Here is a 13,700-nt window from a genome sequence, read left to right as displayed (position 1 = left end):
TCTGTCCTTGGGGTGCAGAGGGAAAATAGAAGAATTGATATGATACTGAGGAACCTAGGACTGGCAGTACAATACAGACATTTATTTCATGCAAGTAAAGATGCATACCAGTGGGTGCAATTTTCACTATGTAACATATATGTGGACTTGCTATATAATTCTATTCCTCTGAGAATAGTCATCAGCTGGATGCAAAGCGTATAGACCACCAGATGGTTTAGTTAGTGGGCGTGATTCAGTGATATAGACTTGGTTTGTTTTTGTCCTCAAGGACATTTGCTGTCATCACAAAGGCCTCATAGGTGAAGATTTGAGATGGACAGTCCTTGTCCAGGTCAAAAGTGTTTCCAAAGTGTCCAACTACAACTTAGACTGTTGATGGTCTGAAGAGTCAGATAAGATAAGTTATTTAAATGCCTACCTTCCGTCCACTCTTCACACCAATGAGCTGGTGAGGAAAAGTCAAAGGAATTAGGAAATGTTGACCATACTGGGTGTCTCGAGAGAAGCATACTGTTGGTGAGTAGAACAGAGTGCATTGGCAACGTGATTTAATCACTAAGTGTATTCACCAATTTTGCCAGTGCATCTGAACGATAAAAATGTCGAGACATTTGCAGTGCATTTTCTGGAACACTTGATATAAAAAAAAATCCTAGTTCTGCACCTTCAGTACTCAGCATTAAATGTTGAGGTTTATGTTGTGATGGAAAAATGTTTCTTCCAATTTCTAAGGCTTTTTGTAATTGTAGACTGCTTAGCTGCTCATCAGAGAGACTGAGTGGCTACATAGGAAGTCTCACACTAGGGCCACCTGGCATCCATGAAGGCATTTTCAGTAGTGGGGATTGTTGGGTAGTGACCAAGAGCAACAGCTATGACTGACATTTTCTGAGGTCAGTTGTAATGCCTTCCCAGCATCTCTGGCTGATATCAGCCAACCAGCAGAGATTTCTGTCAACACTGGTTGCCCTCTGATACCTTGTCAAAGTGATCAATCTTGATGTGGGATCCTAGAGCGGTCAGCAGGTTATACAGCTCATAGATCATTGTGGCTGATTGTGAATCTTCAGTTCTCCCCACACAAATCTTCATCTGGAGTCAGAAAATTAGTCAAGAATTTGACCAATTACCTGCTCCCTAACTGGGGAACTTGACCAATTTTCTGCTCCCTAACTGGGAGGGGAGTTGCTTTGTTCTTTTGTCATAGAATAATTTCTGATACAGAAGGAGGCTGTTCAATCCATTGAGTCCATGCTGGCCATCCATGGAGCAATCTAGTCAGTCCCGTCCCCCTGCTCTAAACCCCGGAGCCCTGTAAGGTTATTTCTATCAAGTGCCCATCCAATTTCCTTTTGAGATCATTGCCTCTTCCATCACCCTGGTGGGCAGCGAGTTTGAGACCATTATCACCTGCTGCATAAAAAAGTTCATCCTCACATTCCCCCTGCATCTCTTGTCCAAAATCTTAAATCTGTGTCCCCTCATTTTTGTACCATCAGCTAAAGGGAATGGTTTTTCCTTGTCTATTATCCAAACCTGTCATACTCTTGAACACCTCTAACAAATCTCCTCTCAATTTCCTATACTCCAAGGAGTACAACCCCAGCTTCAACCTATCCTTGTAGCTAAAATCCTGCCATCCTTGGAACAATTTGGGGAAATCTTCCCTGCAATCATTCAAGAACCTTGACATTCTTCCTAAAGTGTGGTGACCATAACTGGATACAATGCTCTAGTTTTAGCCTTATAAAGGTTATAATGAAGCCCAAGATCCCATATTCTTTGCTAACCACTCTCTCAATATGGCCTGTCATCTTCAAAGATCAATGCACATGCACCCACAGGTCCCTCTTTTCCTATTGTAGAGCGAGAAATGACACAGGCAAAGCATGTTTGCACCATGCATCTCAAATATCCCAAAATGCTATACATGTGATAAATCTTTAGGTTGTTAAACTGAGGTGCTGTTTGCCTGTTCAAAACATACCTTAGCAATTTTTTTGAGTAGTGCAGGGATTTTTTGTGTTTCCCTGGCCAACGTTCATTGCACAATTAATAACACTAAAACAGAGCAGCTGGTCATTTGTTTCATTGATATTTGTGAGGCCTTGCTTTGCTGAGAGTGACTCCCATGTTTGTCAACATAACAGTGAAAGTGCTTCAAAAATAATCCGAAGCATGCACTGTTTTGGAATCACCATGAATGCTTATTAGAGCAGTCATGTTTGGTTGTGGGGAACAATGAGTGGGGTGCCCCAGGGTACAGTGTTGGGTTACAGGGTAACAGTATAATTCATATAAATTACTTTCATTCTGAAACTCAATGAAAATTGGTCAAACTTGCAACAGGTACCAAACTAGGAACAGGCTGTGGATTTGGAGAAGACAGTTCAGAAAATAAATCAGCTGGATAAAATATATAAGTCAACAACAGTGGCAGATAAGCATAAAGCATAGCACCTAGAAAGCAAAAATGGGAAAAATGCATACTCAGTGGCTGGTGTTGAGTTAGCTAAGGACTAAACAGAAATACCCAGAAGACTAAGATCTAGGCCAAACTATACTTTGAGTAGTGGGTGGTGAGATTTCTACATTACAGCAGAAGCTACAATTCGAGAAGCGCTATAACGTTCTTTGAGACGCCCTATGGTTGTGAAAGATGCTATATAAATGCAAGTCTTCCTTGTATAAGGGTGACATTGCTTGAGGTAGTGCATTGAAGAGCCTTGAGATTCAACACTACTGTCAGCAATTGACTTAACACCTGTAAAGCAGATTATCTGATCATTAAGACATTGCTGTTTGTGGGAGCTTGCTGTGCATAAATTGGCTGCCACATTTCTTATATTACAGCAATAAATACTTCAAAAGTACTTAGATAAAAGCAAAAAACTGCGGATGCTGGAAATCCAAAACAAAAATAAAAATACCTGGAAAAACTCAGCAGGTCTGACAGCATCTGCAGAGAGGAACACAGTTAACATTTTGAGTCCGTATGACTCTTCAGCAGAACTTTTCTATTTTTCCTTAGTTCTGTTGAAGAGTCATATGGACTTGAAACGTTAACTGTGTTCCTCTCTGCAGATGCTATCAGACCTCCTGAGTTTTTCCAGGTATTTTTATTTTGACTTCAAAAGTACTTCATTTGTTGTTAGGTGTTTTAGAATGTCCTGAGGTCATGAAAGCTATAAACGCAAGGCATTTTTCACTTGGGACCTTGAATGGCATTATTTAAAAGCAAATCAGTTTTACTTTTATCTTGCTTACTTTGTAGTGCATTCACTATTGTCGAACAGATGGACACCAACATTGTGCACAAAAAGATTCCACAAACAGCAATGAGATGTAGTTCAGTTCACCTGGTAGTACTGGTTGAACAAAGAATATTGGCCATGACAGGGAGAATGCCTCATTGTTGAATAGTACTGTGAAATCTTTAACATTCCCTGAACTGACAAATAGGCCCTAGGTCTAGTGCCTCATCCAGAGGATAGCACCCCTGAGTGCATGCTCAGTCAAAACTGCACAAAGTGCCTGCCCAGTTAGTGTGCTCAAATCCAGCAAGGGAGAGAAAGGACTAAAATGTAGCATCCTAATCCTTGCCCTGTGTAAGTGAACTAATTTAGCACAGCATATATATCAAACCTGTAAGCTCTCTAATGTCTGTATCAGCAGATTCATGGGGAAGTCTCTGTTGACTTTAATAATTGTTTAAAAATCGTTGTTAGATACTGAGGAAAACTGTCAGTGAGGTGAATTATTAATGATAATCAGGGATGATTCAGCACCAAGGATTTATGTTATACACTGTTGGGTGAAGGAAGTCTTTTCAGAGAGGGTGTTTCCCGATGCTGAAGCCTAGCAACATCCCTGAAGAGGTCAAACATTCGACTCATAGGAGTCCCTGGCCTGTGACTGACCAAGATGGAGAATATTCATTCTGAAGGCTCCGCACATATCAAGAGACTTAGTGAGGAACATGCAGCGTTGAAATTGAGGCATTGGAGAGAACACAAAACCTCTAAACAACTCAAGTACTGGATCCTTCAAACGCCTCCTGCCCTGCATGTGGGAGCATCTACAGATTGTGCATTGGGCTTATCAGTCATCCTAGAAGCCATCAAACCGGAGTGGAAGCAATTAATCCATGATCCTGAGGGACTACCTAAGAACAAGAAGAATGACCAGATAATCTGTTCTTTAGTGGTGTTGAATGAGGGATAAATATTGACCAGGATAGCGGAGAGAACTCCCCTGCTTTCCTTCAAAATAGCACCAGTGGATCTTTTTATATCAGAAAGCAGACAGGACCTCGGTTTAATATCGCATCTGAAAAATAGCATCTCTCTTGGCACTGTCTGGAATATCAGCCTAAACTTTGTGCTCAAATCACTATATTGGGACTTGAGCAAGAGTGCTACCTACCGAGCTATCGTTGACACCTAAAAATACATGATCCTTTTCACAGAGCTGCTACAAACATTATAGGACTATTATTGCCTAATTAGATCATCAAAATTGCTGATACATCTCTGCAAAAAGGACCAATTGTACTTTTGAAACTGACTTTTCATATTAAGTAGTAGTCCTTAAATGATTCAGATGGAGTACATTATATTACTGATATTCTTAAATAAGATTTTCTCATGTATAGGGGAGACTTGCTTATGGCCAAAGCTGCATTATTATGTTTTTGGGGTTTGTGTTCAAATGGTAAATGGTTCTTTACATTGTACAATTCTCGAGCCAATTTTACCAATTCCAAATTAATCTGAAAAATCTCATATTCCAGTTTAATTTGGAAATAGTGATTTAAATGTATACTTGGTTACCCTTGGAGGAATTTATCATGTGCAGATGACTGGGATCAGATCAAGGTGGTCAGTTACATGGGCGTGACTATGGTCCAGTCACGGGTAACTGCATCTAGAGTGATCAGTGATGGACATGTTGGCTTCACTAGTTGTAGAGGAACAAATGTACAAAAAAACAGTCTTGATGTCTATATCAGTTATTTGCTTATTAGGAGACTAACACTAAACTTCACTAGAGGAGGAGAGAAAAATAGTAGTTGTTAATGGTGGGAGGCGGCGTGTAGTGGTATTGTCGCTGGACTAGAACTCCAGAGACCCAGGATAATGTTCTGGGGACCTGGGTTTGAATCACGCCACGGCAAATGGTGGAATTTGAATTCAATAAAAATCTGGAATTAAAATGATGACCATGGAACCATTGTCGATTGCTGTAAAAACCCATCTGGTTCATAATGTCCTTTAGGGAAGGAAACCCATAGCAATATGGTTGACTTTTAAATGCCCTCTGAAATGGCCTAGCAAGCCAGTTGTAACAAACCGCTACAAAGTCACAAAAAAGGAATGAAACCGGGTGGACCACCTGGCATCGACCTAGGCACTGGAAATGATGACGGCAGTCTCAATCCTTGTCGACCTTGCAAAGTCCTCCTTACTAACATCTGGGGGCTAGTGCCAAAATTGGGAGAGCTGTCTCACAGACATAGTCATTTTCACAGAATCATACCTTACAGATACTGTCCCAGACACCACCATCACCAATCCTGGGTGTGTCCTGTCCCACCAGCAGGACAGACCCAGCAGAAGTGGTGGCACACTGGTATACATTTGGGAGGAAGTTGCCCTGGGAGTCCTGAACATTGACTTGATGCCACAAGACTTCATGGGGTCTGCAGTCAAACATGGGCAAGGAAACCTCGTGCTGATTACCATATATTGCCCTCCCCCAGCTGATGAATCCTTGTTGAACATCACTTGGAGAAATCACTGAGGGTGGCAAGGGCTCAGAATGTACTCTGGGTGGGTGACTTGAATGTCCATCACCAAGAATGGTTCGGTAGCGCCACTTTAGACAAAGCTGGCCGAGTTCTAAAGGACATAGCTGCTAGACTGGATCTGCGGTAATTGGTGAGGGAACCAACAAGAGGGAAAAACATACTTGACCTCATCCTCACCAACCTGTCTGCCTCAGATGCATCTGTCCATGACACTCTCGGTAGGAGTGACCACCACGTAGTCGTTGTGGAGACAAAGTCCCGCCTTCACATTGAGGATATCCTCCATCATGTTGTGTGGCACTACCACCGTGCTAAATAGGATAGATTTGGAACAGATCTAGCAACTCAAGACTGGGCATCATTGAGGCGCTGTGGGCAATTAGCAGCAGAACTGTACTCAATCACAATCTGTAACCTCATGGCCCAGCATATCCCCCACTCTGCCATACGATCAAGCCAGGGGATCAACCTTGGTTCAATGAGGAGTGCAGGAGGACATACCAGGAGCAGCATCAGGTATACCTAAAAAACTGAGGTGTCAACCTAGTGAAGCTATAATACAGGACTATCTGCATGGCACTCAGCATAAGCAGTAAGTGATCGATAGGGCTAAGCGATCCCACAACCAACGGATCAGACCGAAGCTCTGCAGTCCTGCCACATCCAGTCATGAATGGTGGTGGACATTTAAACAACTCACTGGAGGAGGAGGCTCCACAAGTATCCCCATCCTCAATGATGAGGGAGCCCAGCACATCAGTGCAAAAGATAAGGCTGAAGCATTTGCAACAATCTTCAGCCAGAAGTGCTGAGTGGATGATCCACCTTGGCCTTCTCTGGAGGTCCCCTGAAAACAGATGCCAGCCTTTAGCCAATTTGATTCACTGCACGTGATATCAAGAAATGGCTGAAGGGATTGGATACTGCAAAGGCTGTGTGGGCCCTGACAAGATTCAGGCAATAGTACTGAAGACTTGTGCTCAAGAACTTGTTGCGCCCCTAGCCAAGCTGTTCCAGTACAGCTACATCACTGGCACCATGGGTATACCCGGCTATGTGGAAAATTGCCCAGGTATGTCCTGTACACAAAAAGCAGGACAAATCCAACCAAGCCAAACAGTAGCCCCATCAGTGTACTTTCAATCATCAGTAAAGTAATGGAAGGGGTCATTAACAGTGTTATTAAGCGGCACTTGCTTAGCAATAATCTGCTCACTGACACCCAGTTTGGGCCACTCAGTTCCTGACCTCATTACAGCCTTGTTTCAAACATGGAAAAAGAGCTGAACTCCTGAGGTGAGGTGAGAGCGACTGCCCCTGACATCGAGGCTGCATTTGACAGTGTGAGGCATCAAGGAGCCCTAGCGAAACTGGAGTCAATGGGAATCGGAGGGAAAACTCTCCACTGGTTGGAGTCATACTGAGCACAAAAGAAGATGGTTATGGTTGTTGGAGGTCAGTCATTTCGGCTCCAGGACATCACTGCAGGAGTTCCTCAGGGTAGGGTCCTCGGCCCACCCATCTTCAGCTGCTTCATCAATGACCTTCCTTCCATCTTAAGGTCAGAACTGGGGATGTTTGTGCAATCATCAGCAATGTTCAGCACCATTTGCGACTCCCCAGATACTGAAGCAGTCCATGTCCAAATACAGCAAGACCTGGACAATATCCAGGCTTGGGCTGACAAATGACAAGTAACATACTGGCCACGTAAGTGTCAGGCAATGACCATCTCTAACAAGAGAGAATCCAACCATTGCAGCTTGCTGTTCAATAACATTACCGTCACTGAATCCCCCACTTATCGACATCCTGGGGGTTACCATTGACCAGAAACTGAGCTGGACTAGCCATATAAATACTATGGCTACAAGAGCAGGCCAGAGGCTAGGAATCATGTGACGAGTAACTCACTTCCTAATTCCCCAAAGCCTGTCCATCATCTACAAGGCTCAAGTCAGAAGTGTGATGGAATACTCCCCATTTGCCTGGATGAGTGCAGCTCCCACACCACTCCAGAAGCTTGACACCATCCAGGACAAAGCAGCCTGCTTGATTGGCACCCCTTCCACAAACATTCACTCCCTCCACCACCAATGCACAGTAGCAGCAGTGTGTACTATCTGCAAGATGCACTGCAGGAATTCACCAAAGTTCCTTTGACAGCGCCTTCCAAACTCATGACCAGTGCCATCTAGAAGGACAAGGGCAACAGATAGATGGGAACACCACCACCTAGAAGTTCCCATTCAAGTCACTCACCACCGTTCCTTCACTGTCGCTGGGTCAAATTCCTGGAACTCTCTTCCTAACAGTGCTGTGGGTGTACCTACACCACATGGACTGCAGCGGTTCAAGAAGGCAGCTCACCACCATCTTCTCAAGGGCAACCAGGGATGGGCAATAAATGCTGGCCCAGCCAGCGAAGCCTACATCCTTGAATGAATAAAAAAAAAATTGGATCTTGTGTTGTGGAAAATTGTGTGCTGAAGTGAGAACACCTGTCTCTTTTCACCTAGCAACATACTAATTATGCATTCTGAGATTTGCTGTGGAACCATGGGAGTGTAATAGGCACAGCCTAGACAAAAGAAACACTTGGGGCAGTTTACATCTGAAATCAGTGTTTGCAAGCAAAATAATCTTCTCTGAACAAGAATTTGTCATAGTTAGCTTCAAGAAATGTGTTGAATGCTGTTTGTATTCGTTTCTATTAAATTATAGAACTTGTATAATTTCATCATTTGTCTTAAACTATTGAAAAACCATTGTTTCAACAAGAATATTCCAAATTGATTGATTGATTGATCCAGCAGAGACTCTAAGTTGTAGTTTCTTAATTGGCACAACATAAGGAAAATGATTTGGTTCAGGTAACCTCTTGGGAGCATTCTGAAAATGGATCATTGAACTGTATTTTGCATTAACTCCCAGGCTGTGATGGCAACAGTTTTCCATGAAACTGATTACACTAGATCCAATTATAAAATTCAGTCAGAAAGCTACTCAATTTTAGGTTTCTAAATGTGGCCTGGTAACCAACGCCATTAATGTCAAGATAACTGCAGCATTAATGTTTTTGGTCGTTGCCATTGACCGACGGATGATGAGAGCACACACTTTGGAATATATTTAGGTAGTTGAGGAGTGCTGCTTGATATTGGCTCCAGTACTGCAAGTCTCACACCAGAGACTTGAGCACTGAAATCTAAGCTGGCATTTCAGTGTGGTATTGAGGGAGTGCCACACTGTCTAAGGTGCTGTCTTGAGATGTTAAACTGAGGGCCTATTTGCTGTCTCAGGTGGAGGTAAAAACAATATTTTCAAGATGAGCAGGGAAGTTATTTCTATTCTTCTGTCCAATATTTACCCCTCAATCAAAATTAATAAAACAGATTCTCTTGTCATTTTCTTATTTCTGTTTATGGGAGCTTGAAGCACTGACTATGCTTCAGTAGCTATAAAACACTTTGGGATGCCTTGAGGTCACGAAAGGTGCTATATAAATGCAAGTCTTTTGTTACTTCTGGTTTCCGAGTATTGCATAAACACTGCCACACTGTTGGTACCTTGTACAACACAGCTTTTTGGAACTAAATGGGAGGCATCAAGGATGGTAGGTGAAAGGAAGATTTCCAGTAACTAAGAACATGCTGACAAAGCAATAGTGGCCTTTAACTTGGAACAGCCCAGGATGCAACTTTGGATAAGATCTGAGAATTGGGTCCTGCTACACAAATAAACACTATGAAACAGATTGGCTCAGATTATTTATAAAGTTTGCATCTTAGTAAAACCTAATTGGATGAAGAAAGCTTGGTTTTGAGGCTCAGATTTCTGAGCATTAGTTGGTTTCTCTGGATTCTTCACAGATGGGGAATCAGATATAATTGTGATTTATGTTTTGATTGTTTGGCTCTTGAAAGCACAGCTGAAACAAAATTTGCTTTCTTCCTCCAGGGGCAGAAACTCGCTGGCATATGGTAAGGTTTCAACTCTCAAGAATTAACAATTCAATGTCTTGGTGTTAGGCCTACAGCTATATCTCTGTTATTGTGTGAAATTTCATCAATATTCCTATTTAAGTAGAATCTGCAATCAATGGTGTCACTTGGGCTTTGCAGAATTTGTGTACCAATTATTTCAACCTATAATCCACCTCCACTGTGGAGTTTGGATTGTACCTTGTAGCGTTTAGGTTGGTAAAAGGCTAAACTGTTAGTTTCTTAGCAAATTCCCATCTGGGGTTTGAACCTTGCTCTGAGCAAGGTAATGTGTAAATGATTTGACCTTATGTTTTCTTGCACTAAGACAATTACCCTGTTAGCACTCATATCTACACATAAAATTAGTGAACTTCTGGCTACCTTATCTTTATTGGCCTGTAGTTGAATAGCCTGTTATATTGGAAATAATATCAGAGTTTAATTCATGCCAAAAGGTCATATTAATGAAATTCTAACTGTTACCACACATGTGCTTCAATTGAGAGGATACATGCAGGGCTTTTTACATAGTACTGAATTGGCTTGACAGCCTGAGGAACTATTTGATTTCTAGCCCATCAGTAAGTAAAGGTTAGTAAATTGGGTAGTAGGTTGCCTCTCTTGTTCTTGTTGGCAAGGAATAGGAGAAAAGTTAAGAGGCCATTCTAACAGCAGTGCAACTTCAGTTGGGGATTTCTAGCATGAAATGCTAAGAGTATGGCAGCTAGCTGAAACAATGTACATGGTATCACAGGGCTTTTACTGTCTTGATTTCACAATTCTGGGTGAACAAGTACTTTAGTGTTACAGAATTGCAAACAGGTCAGCACAATCATCTTCAGTACCCCAATCCAGATTTTGCATTACTTTGATGCAGGCCTGTTTCTGGAATCAAATTAAGACAAATGTTAGATTACCTATTGTTGCCTGTGGCCTGTCCTACTTCCACTCAATTCCTTTTAGTCGTTGTGCTATACTTAGAACTCCAGATTGATGAAGAGATTATTGATGGGGAGACTAGAACTAGGGGGCACTGCTTTGAGATAAGACAACTCTCTAAGATGGAGATGAGGAAATGTTTTTTCTCTCAGAGGGTCGTTAGTACGTGGCATTCTTTTCCCCAGAAAGTAGTGGAGGCTGGGCCATTGAATTTATTCAAAGCGGAGTTGGATAGTTTTTTGATAGACAAGGGAGTCAAGGGTTAAGGGGGGCAGACAAAGTGGATTTGAGACCACAAGCAGATCAGCCATGATCTTATCAAATGGCAGAGCAGGCTCAAATGACCAAATGCCCTATCCCTGCTCCTATGTCCTATGTTCCTATAACTGTTGGTTATAGGTGCCTGTCCTTGTATTATAACTCTAGGTTTTCAGTTAGAAACTGAAGTTGTATAAATAATATGTAAAGTTAAGTTTGGTGCATAGCCTGGGATCCCAGGACCTTGGGCAGTGTGTGTGACGATATCAGATTTCTGTCCAACATCAGAATTCTGTATTTGACTTAATAGATGTTATTTCTGTTGCAGTTTACAATTTAAAGAAACATTTTCTGCAATAATAGTATTGTCCTTTGGTTAGTTGACATCGTGATAGGACAGAGCATCTTCAGGAGTGTGTCAATAATGACAGGATTGCCAAAAACAAAAATTTTGAAATCATTCATCTAAAGATAATAAAACCGCCTCCATTTATAACAGTAGTAGTTCGAGTTGGTCTAGATGGGAGGAATGTTTGTGGTATACCTTCACTGGTGAGACAGAAATGACCACTTATTAGTCATTTAGCCTTCATTTGTGGATTCGCATTGCTACTCGGGGCATAGCCTCTCTTGCCATCGACCTATCTCTGTGGTCACCTTTTGTAAATTATTGTCATGATAAAGATTCAATTCAGGCCTAATACATTTTATCTGTTGAGGGAGTTCCTGCTGTTAGTTATTTCCTGCTAATCTGGAGCAGTGATTGTGAAGTGTTAACTGATTAATGCTGGTAAGATAGAAACGTACTTGGAGGGGTCTTTATCAGTGTGTGTCTTTTACCTGGCTTGGACTTTCTCTTAAAATGGAATAGGCTGCACAAGTATTTTTGTGTGTGTTCTGTGTATGCACTGGTTAAGTTACTGAACTGAAACTTGATGTTTAAATATGTATCAGCTGTAATGTTTTGAAGGCTGATATTTATGCCTAGGACTTGATTAATAATAGCAGAAAAGCTGTAGAGTTGGCATATAGTGAAGGATAGTTTATTAATGGAATGCATTTTGATTGACCAAGAATCAGACTAAAACATTTGACTTAAAAAAAATACTTGTGACAATTTACAATGTTTTAGCTTTAAATTGGATCTCAGGTAAAAATGATATTTGTGTCTAAGCTCAATTTAGGTTTAGCTTGTGGAGTATAAAGCATGCATCTAAAAATGGTTCAGAATTCCTAGGCTGTTATGTTCGTAGGAAATTGTTATCTGATACCTAATTCAGGCAAGCTATGTAGTGCTCAAGAAAATTGTTGTCTGAAGACTATTGAACCAGTTTGGCTTATTAAACTTCTTTAACCTGCCAATGAGAGCTGTGACTGTTCCCACTTGCTAAACCATTAGCTTAATGGGTATGGTGATCCTGTGTAGCCAAGCAAGTGAAGATTACAGTGCTGTGTGCCATAGCCTTAACTAGTCTTAATTCCCCCTCTGCAAGTTTGGCAGCTTCTGAGCCTAGGATGTTGACTACATGGGCATGAGCTATCTAGACTTTGGTACATGAGGTATGCCTCTGAAAGCAGGAATTGCGACCGAATGCTGTTTCAGACAAACAGGGACTGTACCCATTGGATTTTTCAATAGCTTGGAATAGAATTTAAAGGATAGCTTGTGGCATTCCATGTGTTTAGACACCCAGCTTGTTTCTGTACCTAAGCTTCAGAGCGTCCTATGTTAGATACTCACTTGTCAGAAACAAGTAAATTTATTGAGTAGCTTGTGAATGTAACTTACTTAACTGGAAATGTTTACATGTTTTTTACATTGCGCACATACTGATATTTCTAGAAGTTTATAATCAGATTTTTTACTTAAGGGACAAAAATTATTTATGAGTGGGGATCCCAATTACTGCTGTAAAGAAAAATATCTGCATTTATATAATGCATGGCTCATCTCCGGACAACCAAAGGTACTTTAAAGCCAGTGAATTATTTTTGATATTTTCACTTGTGTAGGTGAATGATCATAGAATCATTATGGCACAAGAAGGAAGCCATTTGGCCCATTGGGTCCACACTGGCTCTTTAGAACAACCCAGTCAGTCTTACTTCTCGTCGCAGAGATGAACAGAACTTCTTCAAGGTAGGCATTTCTTGAAGAGCAGTGGCAGTCAATTAAACACAGAGATAAAAACAAAAAACTGCACATGCTGGAAATCCAAAACAAAAACAGAATTACCTGGAAAAACTCAGCAGTTCTGGCAGTATCGGCGGAGCAGAAAAGAGTTGACGTTTCGAGTCCTCATGACCCTTCAACAGAACTGTCTGTTGAAGGGTCATGAGGACTGGAAACGTCAACTCTTCTTCTCCGCCGAAGCTGCCAGACCTGCTGAGTTTTTCCAGGTAATTCTGTTTTTGTTTTGGATTTCCAGCATCTGCAGTCTTTTGTTTATATATTATTTTAGTCTTACTTCTCTGCTCTATCCATGTAGCCCTGTAAGTTTATTTCTCTCAAGTGCCCACCCCACTTTCTTCTGAAATTATTGATAGCTTCACTTCCACCATCCTCCTAGGCAGTAATTTCCAGATCATAACCACTTACTGTGTTTAAAAAAAAGTTCTTCATGACATAGCCCCTGCATCTCTTGCCCAAAACCTTAAATCTGTGTCCCCAATCCAGATTTATAGTGTAAAAAAATTATGATCGA

General features: G+C 41.4%; 1 protein-coding gene across 17 annotated transcripts in view; it reads left to right on the top strand.

Moving 5' to 3' along the window:
* setd5 (SET domain containing 5) overlaps positions 1 to 13,700 on the top strand; it is a 175,017-nt gene that overhangs the window by 16,743 nt on the left and 144,574 nt on the right. For 7 of the 17 annotated variants that reach the window (XM_041191273.1, XM_041191285.1, XM_041191284.1 and 4 more), the window contains exons 2-3: positions 9,773 to 9,795; positions 13,009 to 13,135. The exons of 5 other annotated variants lie outside the window; for them this stretch is intronic. The gene's annotated coding sequence lies outside the window, so the exon portion shown is untranslated. The remainder of the gene's footprint in view (positions 1 to 9,772; positions 9,796 to 13,008; positions 13,136 to 13,700) is intronic. 5 more of the 17 variants (XM_041191277.1, XM_041191274.1, XM_041191281.1 and 2 more) reach the window with 2 other exon arrangements.

This window comes from Carcharodon carcharias, chromosome 7, assembly GCF_017639515.1.
Source record: "Carcharodon carcharias isolate sCarCar2 chromosome 7, sCarCar2.pri, whole genome shotgun sequence".
NCBI lineage: Eukaryota > Metazoa > Chordata > Chondrichthyes > Lamniformes > Lamnidae > Carcharodon > Carcharodon carcharias.
The sequence above is the reverse complement of the archived record's forward strand: the minus strand, read 5'-3'. Positions and strand labels throughout refer to the sequence as shown.